This window comes from Bos taurus, chromosome 18 (assembly GCF_002263795.3).
Source record: "Bos taurus isolate L1 Dominette 01449 registration number 42190680 breed Hereford chromosome 18, ARS-UCD2.0, whole genome shotgun sequence".
Taxonomy (NCBI): Eukaryota; Metazoa; Chordata; class Mammalia; order Artiodactyla; family Bovidae; genus Bos; species Bos taurus.
The window spans coordinates 46,276,874-46,298,386 of NC_037345.1; the positions used below are offsets into that span (position 1 = coordinate 46,276,874).

The following is a 21,513-nucleotide window of genomic DNA, read 5'->3' on the forward strand; positions in this document are numbered from 1 at the left end:
TCCCTTGATTCATGAGTTATTCTGACTTATATGGTTTATTTTCCAAGTATTTGGAAAAATTTTTTGTTAAGATTTTAGTTTACTTTTACTAGGTTAGCACATTAAATCTTACACGTTCTCATCACAAGGATTTTTTTATTCTTTTCCTATTTTCTTTTTATGATATCTGTATGAGAAGATGAATGTTAGCTGAACCTACTGTGGTAATCATTTCACAATACATATTAATCAAATTGTTAACTTGCATGTCTTAAACTTATACAGTGATAATTATTTTGCAATAAAATTGGAAAAAAATTTCCACGTGTATGTAACAAACACCATACACTTAGTGATTTAAAACAACAGTCATTCATTAACTCACAGTTCTACTGGTTCAAAATCTTGGAATAGTGTGGTTGAATTCTCTGGTTAGGTTCTCACAAGGCTGATATATCAGTGTGTCAGCTGAAATGTGGTCTCCTCTGGAGCTCAGGACATTCTTCCAAGCTCATGTTGTTGTGGCTAAACTCAGTTCCCTGTGGTTTGGGGACTGAGGCCATCCTCTTTTCCTTGCAGGATGAAAGTGAAAGTCGCTCAGTCGTGTCTGACTCTTTGTGACCCCATAGACGATACAATACATGGAATTCTCCAGGCCAGAATACTGGAGTGGGTAGCCTTTCTCTTCTCCAAGGGATCTTCCCAACCCAGGGATCAAACCCAGGTCTCCTGCATTACAGGTGGATTCTTTACCAGCTGAGCCACAAGGGAAGCCCAGGAATACTGGACTAGGTAGTCTATCCCTTCTCCACTGAATCTTCCAGACCCAGGAATCAAGCCTGCATTGCAGCTGGATTCTTTACCAACTCAGCTATCAGGGAGGCCCTCCATGACAGATTGGAGATACCAAAAACAGAATCTATGCCATAGTCACAAATAGATTGAGATGCACTGGGCTAGTGGGTACTGAGGTCTAAAAGGTATATTGTTTAGAGTCATGCTAGAGGCTGTAAAAAATAAACCCTCATCAAATCAGCAGCTCACAAGATACAAGTTTATTTCACACTATCACAACCTTTCAATGTGAGTATTTCTAGTGACCCATAGATTAAGCCAGGGATCCATGCTCCTTTTACTTGGTGATTCCACCATCTCCTATGGGCTCAGAGTCCTTTGAGTCTGGGCAGAGGATGAAAGAGTTAAAACCTCCACTTTGCCTGACATCAATATAACCACACATCTCTGTTTTGTGTTTGTGTTGCATACCTTCCCTCCCCCAAATCTTTGCTTTTATCCTATATGCATCTTTAATGTGACTCTTATAGACAGGATATAATTGGATCTTTTTAAAAACTGAATTCTGAAAATCTTTATAATTTTTGTGTTTCTCACATGTGCATTTAATGTAATAGCTGGTATGTTTGGCATTAAGTCTACCACTTTATTATTTGTTTTATTTGTTCCCTCTGTTTTTTGTTCCTCTGTTTTCCCTTTCTGGCTCCCTTTTGGATTGTTTGAGTATTATTTCACTACTCCATTTTAATTGATCTCGTGATTTTTGAGTATATGTCTTTGCAAATTTTGTTCGTGGTTGCTGTAGGGAATACAATAAACATGCTAGCCTAACCAAAATATTTCACAACTCAGGTGGAATATAGCAACCTCCCACCACGTTGGTCCCTTCACTCCCTCTCCTTTATATTTTAAAAAGTTAACCATATGTATTACATCTACATACAATGAAAATCTCATCAGTGTTATAATTTTTGCTTTCAACTGTAATACACAGTTTCAAGAATTAAAAGGCAACCAGTCTATCATGTTTACCCAGATCTTCACCATTTCTATTGCTTCTACTTCTTCCTGACATTCCAAGTTTTCCTTTACTAAAGAATTAACTTTGGTTTTCCTTTCAGAGCAGGTCCATGCCAATGTATGGTGTTGGCTTTTTTCATCTGAAACTATCCTTATTTCACCTTTATTCCCAAAGGGCATTTCCCCCAGATATGGAATTCTAGATTGACCGTTCTTTTCTCTCAGCACTTATAAATAATGTTTCTCTTTCTACTGAAGGTCTGGTTTTTTTTTTTTTGTTTTTTTTTTTTAAAGAGACAGCCTTTATTTGAAATATTTTTACACTGAAGAATTCAAAATGTGGTAAGTTCTGGAACTGATTGACCTGTACTTAAAAGGAACTGTTGACAAATATTCACCAGAAATAATCTGAACAAGCAAGAAAATACGGTTAATACTACTGAAACCTACTAAAAGAATTCCAGGACATATGGTTTCTATGACACAATGATACCTCTTAAGCACTGTCACAGATATGAAACTGACTGCTCTTCTAGACACACAGCAGTATAGTTAACAACATTCAATCACTTTTGTTCTTTCTTGACTATATAAAAATTAAAATACCAATTAAAAAACTAATACAGTCTTCTCTTTAAATGTTACAGATACAATTTCCATATTTTCAGTCAATAGCAGTGTGGCTTCAGAGATTTTTCATTCACGAGCCAAACAACAATCTGCGCAAAGGGAACTGATAGTCTATAGGCTCACAGTGCAAATGAAGAGTTTGGGAATGCAACAACTGACATTTCTAAAACAGGAAACAGACAAAATTCTTAGGAGACACACAGTAAGTTCTTCTAAGCAGCTGGCCACAGAACTAGAACATTGGTTAATTTCACTGGTGATTTCAGTGGGACTCCAGATGTTTCCAAACTCAGCTTGAACGCTCACCTTCGGCTTTGTATTTTGCTTTTCCAGTTTCACTAGTGACACAAACATGATTCAAATCCCTGAAGTATTCATTATAGTCGAGGGCATATCTCACAAGGAACTTTTCTGGAATTTCAAATCCAACAAAGTCTGGTCTATATCCAACACTTTGAGGGGTCCTTTTCACCAGCAAGCTTGCAACCTTGCCCATCTTTGGATTACGCTGCTTGACCAAAGAAAGCAAAGTTTGCATTGTTTTGCCTGTGTCCATTAAATCTTCAACAATCAAGACATTCTTACCAGTTAAAGTTGAGAGATCATCTCCTCCAAGGACTTTTATGTCACCTGTTGTCTGGTCATTACGGTAATTACAGGATTTATCAGTCTGATAAAACCCACAGTCATAGGAATAGATCTGTCACTATTTCTGTTCAGTGCTTTGATGTAATCCAGCAAGTCAGCAAAAAATTTATAGGCCCCCATTGAGTACACAGAGGGCCACGATGTGATGGCATCCCATCTCCATCACATCTCGAGCAAGCCGTTCGGTCATGTCCGTTATTAGTCCACAAGGAATAAACACCCTTTTCAAATCCTCAGCATAATGGCTGAGTATACAAAATAAACCTGGTTCATCATCACTAATCATGACGCTGGGGCTGCTGGTCGCGGTAACGCAGCCAGCTGGCACAAGGGCTGAAGGAAGTATGGGGAGGAGCTGAAAGTCTGATTTCTGATAAGCCATTTCATTTAAATTTTTGTCACTCCAAGCAAACTATTCAAGAAAGTCTATTATCAAGTTACTTCAAACTCAGAACTGCCTTCTTGAAGAAGTATCAGCCGAGGAGTACTGGTAACATAAGACAACATCGCGTCAAAGAAAAATCATTAAGAGGGTTTGAAGTGGCGATGGTTGGGGAGCGAGTGTGAACTCGGTGGCCGCTTAGCGCCCCCCACCTGCCCCTTCCGGTCATTGCCGCCAGGTGGGGGTCCTCGGGTCCGTGGTCACCCTCGGCTCCAGGTACCGCATCGGGGGTGCGTGGCGACACCAGGTTCATGGCCTCCGCCGCGTCTCCGTCATCCTTGGTTCTCAGGACCTCGAGTCTGGCGGCGGCCCCCAGCTCCTACGGGGTCTTGCGAAGGGACCTGCCGCACCCTGCCCACCCTGGCGTCTGCACAAGAACTTGCCGTACTTCTACCTCGCTGGCTCCGTGGTCCTCAACATGTGCTTGCAGTTACGCTTTCAGAACCCTGATGAAGCCGCCAACATTTCAAACCACCGTTATGGCCGACTCCCAAGAAGTGGAGAGCTGAGAGCGATGAGCCCCGCTGTCTCGCCAGAGTGCCTGGGCTCCCTCTGCGGCTGCGCTCTCCACTCTTAGCAGAGCTCCTGGGCTGTCACTGAGACACGGCCGAGAGAGAATGAGGTAGAGGAAATGACGCGATTCCGAGAACAGAGACGACTTCAGTTAAGACCCAGTTCAGTTTAGTTCAGTTGCTCACTCGTGCGACTCTTTGCGACCCCATGAACCGCAGCACGCCAGGCCTCCCTGTCCGTCACCAACTCCCGAAGTCCACCCAAACCCATGCCCATTAAGTCGGTGATGCCATCCAACCATCTCATCCTCTGTCGTCCCCTTCTCCTCCTGCCCCCAATCCCTCCCAGCATCAGGGTCTTTTCAATGAGTCAGCTCTTCACATCAGGTGGCCAACGTATTGGAGTTTCAGCTTCAACATCAGACCTTCCAATGAACACCTAGGACTGATCTCCTTTAGAATGGACTGGCTGGATCTCCTTGCAGTCCAAGGGACTCTCAAGAGTCTTCTCCAACACCACAGTTCAAAAGCATCAATTTTCCGGCGTTCAGCTTTCTTTATAGTCCAACTCTCACATCCATACATGACTACTGGAAAAAACCATAGCCTTGACTAGACCGACCTTTGTTGACAAGTAATGTCTCTGCTTTTTAATATGCTGTCTAGGTTGGTCATAACTTTCCTTCCAAGCAGTAAGCGTCTTTTAATTTCATGGCTGCAATCACCATCTGCAGTGATTTTGGAGCCCAGAAAAATAAAGTCAGCCACTGTTTCCCCAATTAAGACCCACAACCATATTTAAGAAACTGTACATCCTTAAAACAAAAACAGAATGAACAGGATGTGTTATAAAAGAGAAGGCTACCAAAATTTTCAGGACAAAAATGTACAAGCTCAAGGTACATATTAGTTTAATAAATCAGTAGATTTTGGGAACATGAGACTGGATTATAAACTGGGCGTTAATTGAGTAAGAAGCTGGAGATCTTAAGGATATACTGTGGAAGGCATATAGTTTTTCATTCCACAAGTGAAAACAATGATAATCAGAAACTTTCAGTGAAAAAATAACAAGGAAATCAAAAATAAAACAACAACTGTACAGGAACTCATCCTTCAAATACCAAACAATGTAAAGTGTTGCAAAATTTTGAGCAGAGGGTTGGAATGTATGAAAGTGGACTCTATTTTAGGGTCCCAACTAGTAGCATGCAGTTCTAGACCTTGGAGCCAACGAGAAGGAAATCTAGTCATAGCACAAAGCATTGTGATATATTGAGTCACATTTAAATAATCATGATCATGTAAAAGCTGAAAAAATCATTAGAAATCATTAACCTTTTAAAATTTGAGGTTAAATACACATAAAATTAGAGCTTCCCTGATAGCTCAGTTGGTAAAGAATCCACCTGCAGTGCAGGAGACCCCGGTCTGATTCCTGGGTCCTGAAGATCCGCTGGAGAAGGGATAGGCTACCCACTCCAGTATTCTTGGGCTTTCCTTGTGGCTCAGGTGGTAAAGAATTCACCTGCAATGTGGGAGACCTGGGTTCAATCCCTGGGTTGGGAAGATCCCCTGGGGAAAGGAAAGGCTACCCACTCTATATTCTGGCCTGGAGAATTCCATGGACTGTATAATCCATGGGATCGCAAAGAGTCAGACAGGACTGAATGACTTACACTTTCACACATAAAATTTGCCATTTTAATCATTTTCAAGTGAAACATCCAGTGGCATTTTGTGCATTTACTTTGCTGTACAACCATCACTGCTGCTCAACTTCAGAAGTTACAGATCCCAAATGAAAATGTACCCATTTAAGTAGTAAATCCTCCTTTCCCCCTCCCCATAGTCTCTGGCAACTACTTTCCCCTCCAGCTTTACTGAGATATAATTGCGATGAAATTGTGTCATTTTAAAGTGTACAGTGTGTTAGTTTGATATCCTTTCTATACTGTAGTGTTAATATTATTACCACTGTAGTGTAGCTAACAATTGCATCACAACAGATAATTATTAGTTCTTTCTTGTGGAGAGAACATTTAAGATCTATTCTCTTAGCCACTTTCAAGTACGTAGTATGATATTATTATTTGTAATCACTGCATTGTGCATTAAATCCTCAGAAGTTATTCATCTTCTAACTTGAAATTTGGTCCTTTTGAGCAACATCTATTGACAGACATTTATTATTTCTTATTTCCATATCTTGGCTATTGTGAATAATGTTGCAATAAACACAGGAGTGAAGATCTTTCTTCCAAAGCCTCTTTTTATTCCCTTTGACTATATACCCAGCAGTGGATTGCTGGATCATATTTTTAATGTTTTGAGGAACTTCCATACTGTTTTCCTTAGTGACTGTACCAACTTATATTCCCACAAACACTATACTAGGGTTTGCTTTTCTCCACATCCTCACTAACCTTCGTTATTCCTTGTTTTTTTGATGACAGCCATTCTGACAGGTGTGAGGTGATATCTCGTTGTGGTTTTGACTTGCATTTCCCTGGTGATTCGTGATATTGAACATCTTTTCACATGCCTGTTTGCCATCTGTACATCTTTGGAAAAAGGCTTATTTGGGCCCTCTGCCCATTTTTAAACTTTTTATATTGAGTTATATGAGTTCTTTATATATTTTGGATATTAATCCCTTTTAAGATATATTATTTGCAGATTATCTTCTATTCAGTAAGTAGCCTTTTCATTTCATTGATTGTTTCCTTTGCTATGCAAAAGCTTTTTAGTTTGATTGGGTCCCATTTATTATTTTGCTGTTGTTTCCCCTGCTTGCAGAGACAGAGTTTAAAAAAATATTGCTAAGGCTTATGTGTAAGAGTGCCTTTTACTTCTTTTCATTCCTTGATTCCTCTATTAGGACTTCCAGCATTATGTTAAATAAGAGTGGTGAAAGTGGTCACCCTTTCTTGTTCCTGATCTTAGAGGAATAGTTTCAACATTTCACCACTGAATGTGATGTTTGCTGTGGGCTTGTCATATATGGCGTTTATTGTGTTGCGGTTACTCCTTCTATACACAATTTATTGAGAGGTTTTTTAAAAGAAAGTATTATTATGAAAGACTGTTGTATTGTGTCAAATGCTTTTTCTCCATGTTTTGAGATTATCATATGATTTTTTTCTTTCATTCTGTTCATTTAGTCTATACCATTTATTGATTTGTGGCAACTGCTTTTCTACTTTTGTTCTGTATGCTGTTGAATATGTCTTGTTTTAGTAATTGACAGTGATGCTGCTTTCAATGTCTTCTACTCTTCTAGCAACCCTTCTCATGAAGGGCTAATACTCTTAGATAAATTTATTTCCTCTGGACAGATTTTCTTTTTGCTGCCATCAAACATAATTTAATTAACGCACCATTGGTAAATGCTTTCCTTGCTTGACTCACAAATGAGCCATTCAGAAACCTACTTTGGTTGCAGCCTCATTTTCATGTTTTCCTTTTTTTGTGAAGAAATTCTACTGTGATGAGATATTCTCTTTTTCATTTTTAAATTTTTCTGAATATTTATTTCCTGTGAGCTAGGGATATTGCATTGAGTACTTAGTTTGATAATGTCAACATATAGTGTAATCTTTCATCATAGTCACATTATCATCGCATAATGAACACAATGTTTTGCAGTCTATTTCAACAACACAATAATTCACATTTAAAAGTCGACCCTTGGAACTTCCGTAGTGGTCTAGTAGTTAAGACACCACGCTCCCAATGCAGTGGGGATAGAGGGGACAAGGGGTTCCATCCCTGATCAGGGAACTAGATCCTGCATACCACAACTAAAGATCCCCCATGCCACAGCGAAGACCGAAGATCCCATGTGCGTCAACTAAGACCTGCCACAGCCAAATAAATATTTTTTAAAAAGAGAAGAAATTTGTTTTGTAACTAATAATCTCCTGAAATAAAAATCTCTAGATCCAGATGGCTTCACTGGTAAATTATTACCAAACAAATAACATCATTTCCACACAATCTTTTCCAGAAAAATAGAAGAGGAGAGAGTATTTCCCAACTCATTTTTTGAGGCCAGCATTGTCTTGATATTAAAACCACATATAGACTATGAATAGAACACTACAGACCAAAACCTCTTATGAATATAGATGCAAATTTCTTGATGAAATATTAGAAAATTTAAAATAGAAGTTTATGAATAGAACACACCATCACCAGCTGAGGTTTCTCCAAGACTGCAAAGCTGGTTCAATATTAGAAAGTCAATCAATGTAATCCACTCTATGAACTACTGAAAAAAGGAAAACCACATGATCAAGTGATGCAGAACAGGCATTTGAGGAAAGTCAACATACATCTACAATGAAAGTGGCAAACCAGAACTAAAGCAAACGTCCTCATCCTGAAAAGGGCATCTACAGAAACCTCTAGCTAATATTATATGTGGTGATGAAAGTGGGAAGGCTTTCTGCCTTAATATATGCAACAGGTAAGGATGTCCACTCTCACCATCCCTGTTCCACGTCAGACTGGGAGTCCTCATCAGCACAGTACGTCAGAAAAAAAAAAAAAGAAAGGGCATACAAATAGTAAAGGAAGAAATAAAAACTACCCTTATTTGCAGATGACATAAGTGTCTAAGTAGACAATCCCAAGGAATCCGTACACACACACACACAAAGTTAGAATTGGTAAAATGAGTTAAGCAAGATTCAGGTTGCAATACATTTTCAGTTAGCCCCCAAATAAGCAATTAATTGGATGTGAATCTAAAATGTTACATTTACAAGCTGTGTGTGTAGCTTTGGCTGCTGCTGAAAGAAATCAAAGATGTCTGAGAATTCCCTGGCAGTTCAGTGGTTAGGACTCCATGCTTTCACTGCTGAGGTTTCAGGTTTGATCCATGGTCAGGGAACTAAGATCCCACAAGCTGTGTGGCATGGCCAAAAAAAAAAGGAAGAAAGAATCAAAGAAATCTTAAATAAATGGAGAGCCTTTCTATAGTCATGAATTGGAAGACTCAACATCTCTCCCAAACTGATAGGAAATTTTAATGCAATTCCCACTAAAAAAAAAAAAAAAACTAGCAAGATTTATAGATCTAGACAAGCATTGTCAAAACACTTCTGAAAAAAAAGAATAAAGTCAGAGTATTCACATTACCCAGTTTTAAGAATCACTATAAATCTACATTAATAAGAGTGTGGTATTGGCAAATGAATAAACACAGGTCAACAGAACAGAATGAGTGCAGAAAGAGACCCATAATTTATTTATTGGCCGTCTTTGGTCAATTTATTTAGAAATGTGTCCAAAGGCAACTTATCAAAGAAATAATCATGTTTTATGGCGTTTAATTGGACCACCATATGTAAAACTCAACTAATCCCAATGAAAACATCACATCTTATACAAGTATAAACTCAACATGGATCATAGATCTAAATGTAAATTGTTAACCTATCAAACTTATGGGAGAAAACATAAGCGAAAACCCTGAATTAAGCAGAGTTCTTAGGCATGATACCAAAACACCTCCAGAAAAGAAAAAAAAAAAAAAAAAGTAATTTAAACTACCCCAAGGGCTTCCCTGGTGGCTCAGCTGGTAAAGAATCTGCCTGCAATGCGGGCGACCTGGGTTCAATCCCTGGGCTGGGAAGATCTCCTGGAGAAGGGAAAGGCTACCCACTCCAGTATTCTGGCCTGGAGAATTCCATAGACTGTAGAGAATTCCATGGAGAATTCCATGGGGTCACAAAGGGTCGGACAGGACTGAGCAACTTTCACTTTCACTTTTAAACTACATCAAAATTAAATCCTTTTGATCTGCAATGGATACTGTTAGAAAATGAGAAAATTAAGCTACAGACCCAGAGAAAATATTTGCAAATCATACATCTGATAAAGAATTTTTACGCAAAATATACAAATGACCCTCAAACTTAACTGCAATAAAAAAAAACCCAATTTTTTTTCTTTATGGAAGAAAGACTTGAACTGACACTTCATCAGAGAGGATAGGTGTGTTAGGTCACTTCAGTTGTATCCAACTCTTTGCAACCCTATGGACTATAGCTCACCAGTCTCATCTGTCCATGGGATTCTCCAGGCAAGAATACTGGAGTGAGTTGCCATATCCTCTTCTAGGGGATCTTCCCGACGCAGGGCAGGAGGCAAATAAGCACATAAAATGCTGTTCATTCTTGCAAAGATCGCCCTTTACTGCTGAAGTACCAACTTGTTAAATGATTCCTCTCAAGGTGTCTGAAGTAACCTGAGACTCCTAGGCTCATATCTCTCCGCACCAAGTGGTGTCTCTCACTTGCTGGGATTGATCAATCATCAGAGAGAATTGGAGGAGTCTGAACTCCTTCAGACCAACCAGCAGCCAGATGAGAACTGGCTTCCTCAACCCTAGCAGACAACCTCCAATCAGTCGATAGAAGTAGAATGATAGAATAGGAGGCGGGGTCTGTCTGGTCTCCATGGTAATCCCTGGCAGATTGGCGTGAGGGACAGGCCCTGTGTTACCTTAGTAGTGCCAGATCCATATGCACTAATGGAGGTGAGGGGGCAGGGAGAGAATTTATGGGGTGGCAGGAGGGAGAAGGAGAGTTAGAGGGAGTGGGGAATGAAGGGGCAAGAAGAGTTTAGAGGGTAGAGAAGGTGTAGAGAATTATTTAGGGAGAATGGATTTTGGAGAACTGGAAGGTTGTAATTAGTGGAAGGAGAAGAAATTCAAAGGATCACCAAGCTTGTTTCAGAGGCAGAGGTGTTAGGAGGAACAGGTCAGGTCTTTAAAAGGGGACAGAGAAGAGGCTATGAGTGGACAAGGAGAGGACTCAAAGTTTATAGTTGCTCTAAGAAGGTCTGAGAGGAGCCAAGTGAGAGGTTATTGAGGAAGGCAGGAGTTTAGGGGTGAACAATAAGGGTCAGAACAGGACCATGACAGATTCATAGGGGCAAAATGAGTGATATTATTATAAAAGGGACAAGCAAATAGCTAGTAAAGACATTACAGGTATTATAGGGTGAAAGTTTTTAAGGAGACAATGGAGGTTTTATACATGAAAAGTGAGTGTGCTAGTGTTGAGTGAGGGTCTTCTTAGTAAGGTGGTTTATAGGGACAAAGAAAAGGTTGCTTGGAGGATGATGAGAGTGTTAATTGAAACAAAGTATAACAGTGGGTCAGTTGAGGTACCAGGAAGCCAAGTGAGAGTCATCTGAATCAGTAGGGATTTTTGTGGAGACAGTGGAAGGGGTCATGTGAGACATCCTGTAGGACCAACAAACCAGTAATAGAAGACAGAGAAGAGCCGATTGGAGGTGGGGGAAATCTTACAGAGAACAGAGAGGGGTTATAAGGCATGAAGCAGGGGCCACAGGCTGAGAGTTCTGGGGACAGGAAGGTATTAAAGAGGACAGGGAGATGCTAAGAGGAGACATGGTGGGAGTTAGAGGGAGTTGGTGAGAGTTTTCAAGGGGGTCAGTGAAATTTTTATAGGCACCAAGAAGAGACGTGTTGAGAGGTCAGAGGAGACATTAGAATTCAGAAGCCATATTAAGCTATGTAACCCACTCCCTGCCCCCCAGTCATCCCAAACTGTGTCTGAGACCCCCAGTGACCACATCTTGCTGTCGGTCTTGGCCTGCAGTATGTGTTGCCCCTTAGGCACCATAGCCTTGTACTACTCTTTACAGGTGGGAATTCGAATTATGCCAACCCTCGCCCTCCCCTCCCTCTCCATCCTGGCCCTGATGCTGAACAAATTGTATCCATGTCCTCCCTCCTGTTTCTTCAGATCCTACCCTGTGCCCCCACAGACCCATGGCTCACCCCTATTCAATAATCCTTTTAAGTCCAACTATTCCTGCTCCACCTCTCCCATCCAACTCAGACAAGGAACTACATCGATAACAATGAACTTGCCTTGGCCACCAACTCCTCCCGGAAAGCCTTCACATTTGCAGTCTCAGCAATTGTTATAGCATCTGTCTGCCTGATCTGCATCGTCCTAGTCTTCATCTCAATTGCAGTCCTACTATTCATAATTTCTCAGTAACCTCCTCTCCAGCTCATGAGAAAAACACCAAATATATTTAAGTGTGACTTACCGTGGCTCTAAGTATCCATTTGGCCAAATGGGACATCATTTCGTGCATTCGTGTGTGCTGTCACTTCAGTCGTTCCTTACTCTTTGCGACCGTATGGACTGTAGCCCACCAGGCTCCTCTGCCCATGGGATTCTGCTAGCAAGAATACTGGAGTTGGCTGCCACGTCCCCTCCAGGGGATCTTCCTGACCCAGGGATTGAACCCACATCTCCTGCATTGCAGGAGGATTCTTTACAGCTGAGCCACCAGGGAAGCCCACACCATCTCATGGTTGGAAGTAAAAGGTGTTGCCAGCCTGATCCAGCACCTTGTGGTGGCTGATGGGGAAAAGAAGTGGGAGGTCAGACAGCTCACTGGACCAGAGTTCAACACCAACTCTGGACCCCACCAGGACACAGGCCACAGGAGACAAGAGAGGGCACTCTTTCCCCAGGGCAGCCTCCCCTCCTATCTACATGCATGCATTCATGCCATAAATCTACTTATGCCAACTAAGGGACTTGACTGAGTTGCATGACTCTCAGGACACAGTAGTCATCACTACGGACTCAACCCCAACCCCTCAGAACTGTTAACCAGACAGCGACACTCCAGAGTGGTTTTATCTCTAATGGGGGAAACATAGGGAAATGGGTTCTAAAAGTCTGGACCTAACCTGGGGCCTACCAGAAAACCAGGGAGTCAAACATCTATCAGTGAACTGGTTAAAATTAGGGTCAAATTAGGATTGTAGAGAGCTTCTATAACAGCTCTGGTTGCCTCCTCTCCCCGCCAACACCAGTGCTTGTGATTTAATCATTATTCAACAATACTGAGGGGGCATCCATGGTCTACCAGATACTGTGCTGGGAACTAGGAAACTTTCAAGAGCAAGATAAACAAGACACCTTTCTGATGGAGCTTACGTTCTAGTAGGAAGAGAATCATAAACAAAAAGATTTTTAAATAAACAAGATAATTATAGTGAATGGAAAATGCTGTAATTTTGGAGAAAATAAAACAGGGTAATAAGCTAAAGCAGTGCCAGTACTGGTCCACCAACTGCTGCTGCTGCTGCTGCTAAGTCACTTCAGTCGTGTCCGATTTTGTGCGACCCCATAGATGGCAGCCCACCAGGCTCCCCCGTCCCTGGGATTCTCCAGGCAAGAACACTGGAGTGGGTTGCCATTTCCTTCTCCAATGCATGAAAGTGAAAAGTGAAAGGGAAGGCGCTCAGTCGTGTCCGACTCTTAGCGACCCCATGGACTGCAGCCTACCAGGCTCCTCCATCCATGGGATTTTCCAGCCAAGAGTACTGGAGTGGGGTGCCATTGCCTTCTCCCCACCAACTGCTAGTGGCCTGCTAATGGTTCGCAACAAGGTAAGTACTGAAATTGCTAGGAGGTGCTCAGAAATAGCAATCTGACATCATCACATCCAAGGATATGATCAAGAGTCTTGTCTTGTTTAACAAGGTGTAGACCAAAAGGATCAGTCCATGACAGACTGGAGATATCAAAAACAGATAACTACTTCACAACTGGGCTAGTGGGCAATATACAAATAAAAATTATTAATTTGAGAAATTAATGAGAAATATGAATCCTGCCATTTGCCACAACATGAATGGAACTTGAGGGCATTATGATAAGTGAGATAAGTCAGACAGAGAAAGACAATGTATGATATCACTTCTGTGGAATCTGAAAAAGCCAAACTCACAGACACAGAGAGTAGAATAGTGTTTTCCAGGAGCTGGGTGATGGAGGAAATGGAGACAGACTGGTAAAAGTATCCAGACTTTCAGTTGTAAGATGAATGAGGTCTGAGGATGTAAAGTGTAACACGATGACTATGGTTAACAGTACCTTTGTATATATCAGTACTAACACTTGCTAAGAGAGTAAGTATCCTCACCAGAGGTAACTATCTATAGATAACTATAGAGGTAATAGATGTATTAATTAACTTGTTGCTTAGTTCCTAAGACATGTCTGACTCTTTAAAACCCCATGACTATAGCCCGCCAGGCTCTACATGTCCATGGGATTTCTCAGGCAAGAATATTGGAGTGGGTTACCTTCTCCAGAGGAATATCTGGAATATTGAGTCAGTGTCTGTGTTTCTTAAGTACAGGATGAATCATTTACAATCTGGGGTCAGGGAAACTCAGAGCTGTAGTCTTCACCTGGATGTCTAATATCCAGGTGAAGACTGGATATTAGACATTTAGCTTCTTAAGCCCTAAAGAAAGAAATTTAATCTTGCCTTCGATATCTCCTTTCTTTCAGAAATTACTTTATTACTCTTTACTAATTTGGGGGGGATTTATTGAGGTATAATTCACAAGAGTATAGATATTTCAAGTATACAGATAGGTAAGTTTTGACATATGTATACACCCATGAAACCATTACTACAATCAAGGAAATGAAAATATCCATCACCATCAAACAGAAAATAGCTCTTCCAGTAAAAGAAAAAATTAGAGGAAATATTTCCAAAATCATTTCATTAAGCCAGCATTATCATGATACTAAAATCAGAAAAAAAATGTACCAAAGATTACAGATCAATATCTGTTATGAATATAGATATGAAAATTCTCAAGGAAATAATAGAAAACCAAAAACAGAAGTATATAAATTGAATACAGCATCACCCACTGGGGTTTCTCCCGAGAATGCAAAATTTGTTCAATATTAGAAAATCAATGTAATCCACTATATGAACTGTCTAAAAAAAGGAAAACCACATGATCAATCGATACACAAAAGGCATTTGAGAAGAGTTAGTATCCATTAAGATTAGAAACTCAGCAAACCAGAACAGGAAACTTCCTCATCCTGATAGTGTCTACAGAAAACCTATAGCTGACATCATATGTGGTGGTGAAAGTGCGAAAGCTTTCTTCCCTCATATATGCAACAAGGCAAGGATATTCACTCTCATCACCCCTATGCTGCATCAGATTGGAAGTCCTAATTAGCACAATAAGTCAGAAAAAGGCGGGGGGTGGTGAGGAAAGGGCATAGAGGACTTCACTGGTGGTCCAGTAGTAAAGAATTTGCCTGCCAGTGCAGGAGACACAGGTTCAATCCCTGGTCCAGGAAGATTCCACATGCTGCAGAGCAGCTAAGCTCATGTGCCACCACTACTGAGCTCACATGCCACCACTACTGAAGCCTGTGCATCGAGAGCCCTTGCTCTGCAACAAGAGAAGCCACCTCAGCGAGAAGCCTGTGCACTACAACTAGAGAGGAGCCCTTGCTTGCCACAACTAGAGAAGGCCCTCATGCAGCAACAAAGACCCAGTGCAGTCAGATACATAAACTTTAAAAGGGCATACAAAAGGATATTAAAGCTACCTTATTTGCAAATGACATGATTCTCTGTGTAGAAAAGCTCAAAGAATCTGAAAAAATAAAATAAAATGAAATAAAACTCTTAAAATTGATGAGTTTAGCAAGATGCAGGTAGCAATAATCAATATTCAAAAATCTACTGTATTTCCATACGCTTGCAATAAACAATCAGAAACCAAAATTTAAAATGTTTTTAAAATACCATTTCCAGTAGCTCCCAAATAGGCAAGTAGTTGGGTGTAAATCCGAGACTTCCCAGGTGGCGTTAGTAGTAAAGAACTTGCCTTCCAATGCAGGAGACACAAGAGATGCGGGTTCTACCCCTGGGTTGGGAAGACCCCCTGAAGTAGGAAATGGCAACTCACTCCAGTATTCTTGCCTGGAAAATCCCATGGACAGAGGAGCCTGGCGTGCTACAGTTCGTGGGGTCTCAAAGAGTCAGACACAACTGAGCATACACACATTGGGTGTAAACCTAATGTATCATGTGTATAAGTTGTGTGTGTAACTAGATGGCTGATGAAAAAAATAGGAGAACTAAACAAATGGAGAGTTTGCCCACAGTTGATAATTGGAAGGTTTGACACCTCTCTCAACTCATTCTGAAATTTTTTATGCAATTCCTTAATAAATATTTTTTATTGAAGTATGGTTGATTTACAATGTTTCAGGTACACAGCAAGGTGATTCAGTTATACATATACACATATATTATTTTTGAGATTATGAAATTCCTAAAGACAAAAAAGATTTGTATATCTAGACAAGCATAGTCAAAGAAATTCTGAAAATTAAGAATAATTTTAAGTAATTAAGTACTCACATGACCCAACTTTAAGAATCATTATAAAGCTACATGAATAAGACAGTACGGTACTGGCAAATGGATAAACACATAAGTCAACAGAACATAATAAGGAGTGCATATAGAGACCCACAATAAATACAGCCATTTTATTTAGAATGGAGTGCAAAGGTAATCTACCAAAGAAACAGAAACAGTGTTAGGTTAATTGGATCACCATATGCAAAACATAACGTCAACTAAAACTTCACATTTGAAACTCAACATAGAGCATAGATTCAAATGTAAATTGTATTGTAAATCTATTAAACTTTAAGATGAAAACATAGGAGAAAATCTTTCTGGCCCTGGTTAAGCAAGAGTCTTAGGCATTATACCAAAAGCACCTTCATAAAAAAAAAAAAAAATTTAGATACCATCCAAATTAAAAACTTTTGATCTGCAGTGCACACTATTAGAAAATGAAAAGATGAACTACAGAATCAGAGAAAATATTTGCAAATCTTACATCTGACAAACGACTTGTATCCAAAATATATAAAGTGAAAGTGAAGTCACTCAGTCGTGTCCGACTCTTTGTAAACCCATGGACGGTAGCCTACCAGGCTCCTCTGTCCATGGGATTCTCCAGGCAAGGATACTGGAGTGGGTTGCCATTTTCTTCTCCAGGGGATCTTCCCAACTCAGGGATCGAGCCCAGGACTCCCGCATTGTAGGCAGACGCTTTACCGTCTGAGCCACCATGGAAGTTAGACTATAAAAGACCCTCAAACTTAACTGTAATAAAAAACAAAGCAATTGTTTTAAAATGAGCAAAAGAGATGAACTGACCCTTCTTCAAGGGGGATATGTAGGTGTTAAGTAAACACATGAAAAGACGTTAATTCTCACACACAGCAGCCGCCACTGCTGCAGAACCAGACTCAAATCGTTAAATGACCCCTCTCAAGCTACCTGAAGCAACCCAAGACTCCTAGGCTTATATCACTCTTTGCTCAAGCGGCGCTTTTTCCCTCAAGGCACCTCGGGAATTGATCACCTAAGAGAGTAGGAGGAGCCTGAACCCCTACAGACCAATCAGAAGCCACTTGAGTGTTTCCCCAGCAGCCACTTGAGTGCTTGCCCAGCACACACAACCTCCAATCAGCCAATAGAAGTGGAACTACAGGAGCGGGGCCTGCCTGGTCTCCATGGTAATCCCTGGCAGGGCGGAGTGGGAAAAAGGCTCTATGTAGCCTTGGTAGTACCAAATCCAGGTGCCCTAAAGGAGGGAGGTGGGGGATTAGAAGAGGTAGGGAGAGAATTTATGGAGTGACAAGTGCCAGGAAGAGAGTTAGGAGGGGTAGGGGAGAATCAGGCGGAAGGAGAGTTTCATGAGCCGGAAGAGAGGGTTTATTAAGAAGAGAAGTATTTAGAGACAGTACAAGTTTAGCAGAACAGGGGGGTTGTGTAATTAGTAGAGGAAAAAGGAGTTCAAAGCTGGTTTCAGAGGTAGAAAGAAGACGTTAGGAGGACGCAGGGCAGGTCTGTATAAGGGACAGACAAGAAGCTACGAGTGGATAAGAAGAGACTTCGAGTTTACAGTTGCTTAAAGAAGGTCTTAGAGGAGCCAAGTGAGAGGATATGGGCGTGGGGGATAGATGAGGGGAAGAGTTTACAGGTGAACAATAAGGGTCATAGCAGGACCATGAGAGATGCTTAGGGGCAAAATGAGTGATATTATTATAAAAGGGGCAAGCAGAGAGCTATTAAAGACATTAAAGTATTATAGGGTGAACGTCTTTAAGGGGACAATGGAGGTTTTACACATGAAAAGTGAATGTGTTAGTGCTGAGTGAGGATCTTCTCAGAAGGGTGGTTTATAGGGACAAAGAGAAGGTTGCTTGGGGGACAATGAGGGTGTTCATGGAAACAAAGTATTACAGTGGGTCAGTTGAGGTACAAGGAGGTCAAGTGAGAGTCCTCAGAGTCAGAAAGGACTTTAGGGGGACAAGGGAAGGGGGCAAGTGAGACATGCTGCAGAGAGTAGCAAAGCAGTTGTAGAAGCCAGGGAGTAGCTTCCAGGAGACGGAGAAAATGTTACAGAGAACAGAGGGCTCATAGGGCATGGGGGTGGGGAGAAGAGAGGGTCTGGGAGTTATGGGGTAAATGGATTTATTAAAATGGATAGTAAGGTTTAAGAGAATACAGCATGAATTCAAGGGAGTCAGTGAGTCTTTTAAAGAGTGTCAGTGAAGATTTTATAGGAATCAAGGACAATCAAGGAAGGAAGTTACAGGGAATGGTAGGGTCCAGAAGCCAAGCCAAGCCATAACCCACTCCCTCTCCCCAGGCATTTGAAATTATGGCTGAGAAGCCCCCCAGTGACCACCTCTTGATGGCGATCTTGGCCTATCTCCTGTGCTTTCCTTTAGGCGCTGTAGCCTTGTACTATTCTTCCCAGGTGGGAATGTGCGCCGTGTGAGTCCTCACCCTCCCCTCCCTCTCCATCCTGGCCCTGTGTGTGTGTTAGTTGCTCAGTCATATCCAATTCTTTCCAACCCCATGGTCTGTAGCCCACTGGGCTCCTCTGTCCATGGAACTCTCCAGACAAGAATACCGGAGTGGGTAGCCATTCCCTTCTCCAGGGGATCTTCCCGACCCAGGGATCAAACCTGGGTCTCCTGCATTGCAGGCAGATTCTTTACCATCTGAGCTACCACAGAAGCCCTGACCTTGGATAAATTTCATCCATATTCTCCATCCTGTTGGTTCAGACCCCACCCTTGCAGTGCCTTCACCCCCTCCAATAACCCTTTTAAGCTCATCTGTTCCTGTTCTGTCTCTCCTCTCAAACTCAGACAAGGCGCCACAACCGCAGGAATGAACGAGCCTTGGCAGTCAAGACCTCCCGCAAAGTCTTCAGTTATTCAGTGGTGGGAATTATTCTGGCATGCATCGCTGCTGTCAATATCTGGATTGTATTTCTAATAGCCACTTTTAAACGGTAACCTCATCTCCAGCTCATGAAGAAAACCACAAAAATATACAACAGCATTGCTTACCAAGGCTCTCAGTATCCATCTGGGCCAGTGTCTGGTGTGCCAGGTGTTCTAACTTGAAGCACCTTGAGGTGGCTGATGGGGGAAGGAAGTGGTAACTCAGGCAGCCTATTGGACCAGAGCTCAAACCAACCCTGGGACTCTGCCAAAGGAGTGGGGCTCATGGGAGACAGTGTAGGGCACTATTTCTCCAGGGCAGTCTCCCCTCCTGCCCAAATACATGCCACAAACCTGTTTATGTCAACCAAGGGCCTTGACTGAGCTGCCTGACTTTGGGGATACTGCAGTCAACTTCAGGTCAAATCCCCACCCTTTCAGAACTTATAAACCAGGGGGGAAGACATATCACCAGATAGTGACCGTCCACATTAGAACTATCTGTAATTGAAGAAATCCAGTGCTGGGTATTGGAGGCTGAACCTAATCTGGACCTAATCTTGGGTACTTGTGGTCTAACAGAAAACCAGAGAGTCAAGCAGCTGTGAGTGAACTGACTAGAATTCAGGCCAGGTAGGATTGTAGAGTTTCCATAACAGCTATGGTTGCCTCCTCTCCCCACCAACACCATTGTTTGTTACTTAGGCATCATTCAACAATACTTTATGAGCACCTACTATATCTCGGCCACTAACTGGGAAAGCAACAGAGCAAAATAAATCAGACCTCTTTCTAATGGAGCTTATGCTCCAGTGAGAAGAAAACCATAAACAAATAGACCTCTAAGTAAACAAGGTAATTACAGGGAATATAAATACTACGGAGAAAAATATCACAGGGTAATAAGCTAAAGCAATGCCAGTACTGGTCCAGCAACTGTTAGCGTTAATTACACAAGATAGGTGCAGAAATTGCCAGTTTAGTTCAGTTCAGTCGTTCAATCGTGTCCGACTCCTTGCGACCCCATGGACTGCAGCATGCCAGGCTTCACTGTCCATCACCAGTAATTGCCAGTAGGTATGTTGAAAGTGCAGGAGTAACATTTGTTCCTATGTAGATTTAATGTTGGTACATAGTAGAAAACCTCAAGAGATGATTGATATTTGGTCTCAGTTGCAGAGTGCTCATTTAAAATGCTGAATTATGTGCAAACTACATTTTACATAGAAATGTATCTCAAATAGTTCCCATTTGTGTTCTCTTCCATTAGAGGTCATTTCTATGTAAAACCATCAAAATTGCCTTTATAGGTCATGTCCATTTGACAGCCTCTAAACCCTTCAGTTCAGACAGTAAAGCGTCTGCCTGCAATGCGGGAGACCTGGGTTCGATCCCTGGGTCGGGAAGATCCCCTGGAGAAGGAAATGGAAACCCACTCCAGTATTCTTGCCTGGAGAATCCCATGGATGGAAGAGCCTTGGGGGCTACAGTCCATGGGGTCACAAAGAGTTGGACACAACTGAGCGACTTCACACACCCACTCATGTTGAAAGTGAAAATGTTAGTCTTTTGGGCCTGATTCTTTGTGACACCCATGGACTGTAGCCCACCAGGCTCCTCTGTTCATGGGATTCTCCACTCAAGCGTACTGGAGTGGGTTGCCATTCCCTTCTCCAGGGAATCTTCCCAACCCAGGAATTGAACCCGTGTCTCTTGCATTGCAGGCAGATCCTCTACCTTCTGAACCACCAGGGAAGCCATATGTTGAAACTTACAGCAGTTTGACATTGTCATGGCATCCAAGTATAAGGTCAAGAATCTTGTTTCAATCAAAAATTAAAAAATAAAGAGTCTTGGGTCCATCTAGTCAAGGCTATGGTTTTTCCTGTGGTCATGTATGGATGTGAAAGTCGGACTGTGAAGAAAGCTGAGTGCTGAAGAATTGATGCCTTTGAACTGTGGTGTTGGAGAAGACTCTTGAGAGTCCCTTGGACTGCAAGGAGATCCATTCTAAAGGAGATCAGTCCTGGGTGTTCTTTGGAAGGACTGATGCTGAAGCTGAAACTCCAATACTTTGACCATCTCATGCGAAGAGCTGACTCATTGGAAAAGACTCTGATGCTGGGAGGGATTGGGGGCAGGAGGAAAAGGGGACGACAGAGGATGAGATGGCTGGATGGCATCACTGATTCAATGGACGTGAGTCTCAGTGAACTCCGGGAGTTGGTGATGGACAGGGAGGCCTGGCGTGCTGCGATTCATGAGGTCACAGAGAGTCGGACACGACTGAGCGACTGAACTGAACTGAACTGAAAGAGTCTTG

At 41.8% G+C, this 21,513-nt stretch overlaps 1 long non-coding RNA gene and 1 pseudogene across 2 annotated transcripts; one reads left to right on the forward strand and one right to left on the reverse strand.

The window, feature by feature from the left end:
* Positions 1 to 914: 914 nt before the first annotated feature.
* Positions 915 to 4,735, reverse strand: LOC101905802 (hypoxanthine-guanine phosphoribosyltransferase-like; annotated as a pseudogene). Its single transcript, XR_238393.5, has one exon. The product of XR_238393.5 is annotated as a hypoxanthine-guanine phosphoribosyltransferase-like (transcript).
* Positions 4,736 to 10,499: 5,764 nt separating this feature from the next.
* Positions 10,500 to 12,122, forward strand: LOC132342841 (uncharacterized). Its single transcript, XR_009491384.1, has 2 exons — positions 10,500 to 10,573; positions 11,811 to 12,122. It is a non-coding gene; the product is annotated as an uncharacterized lncRNA (long non-coding RNA).
* The last annotated feature ends 9,391 nt before the right edge of the window (positions 12,123 to 21,513 follow it).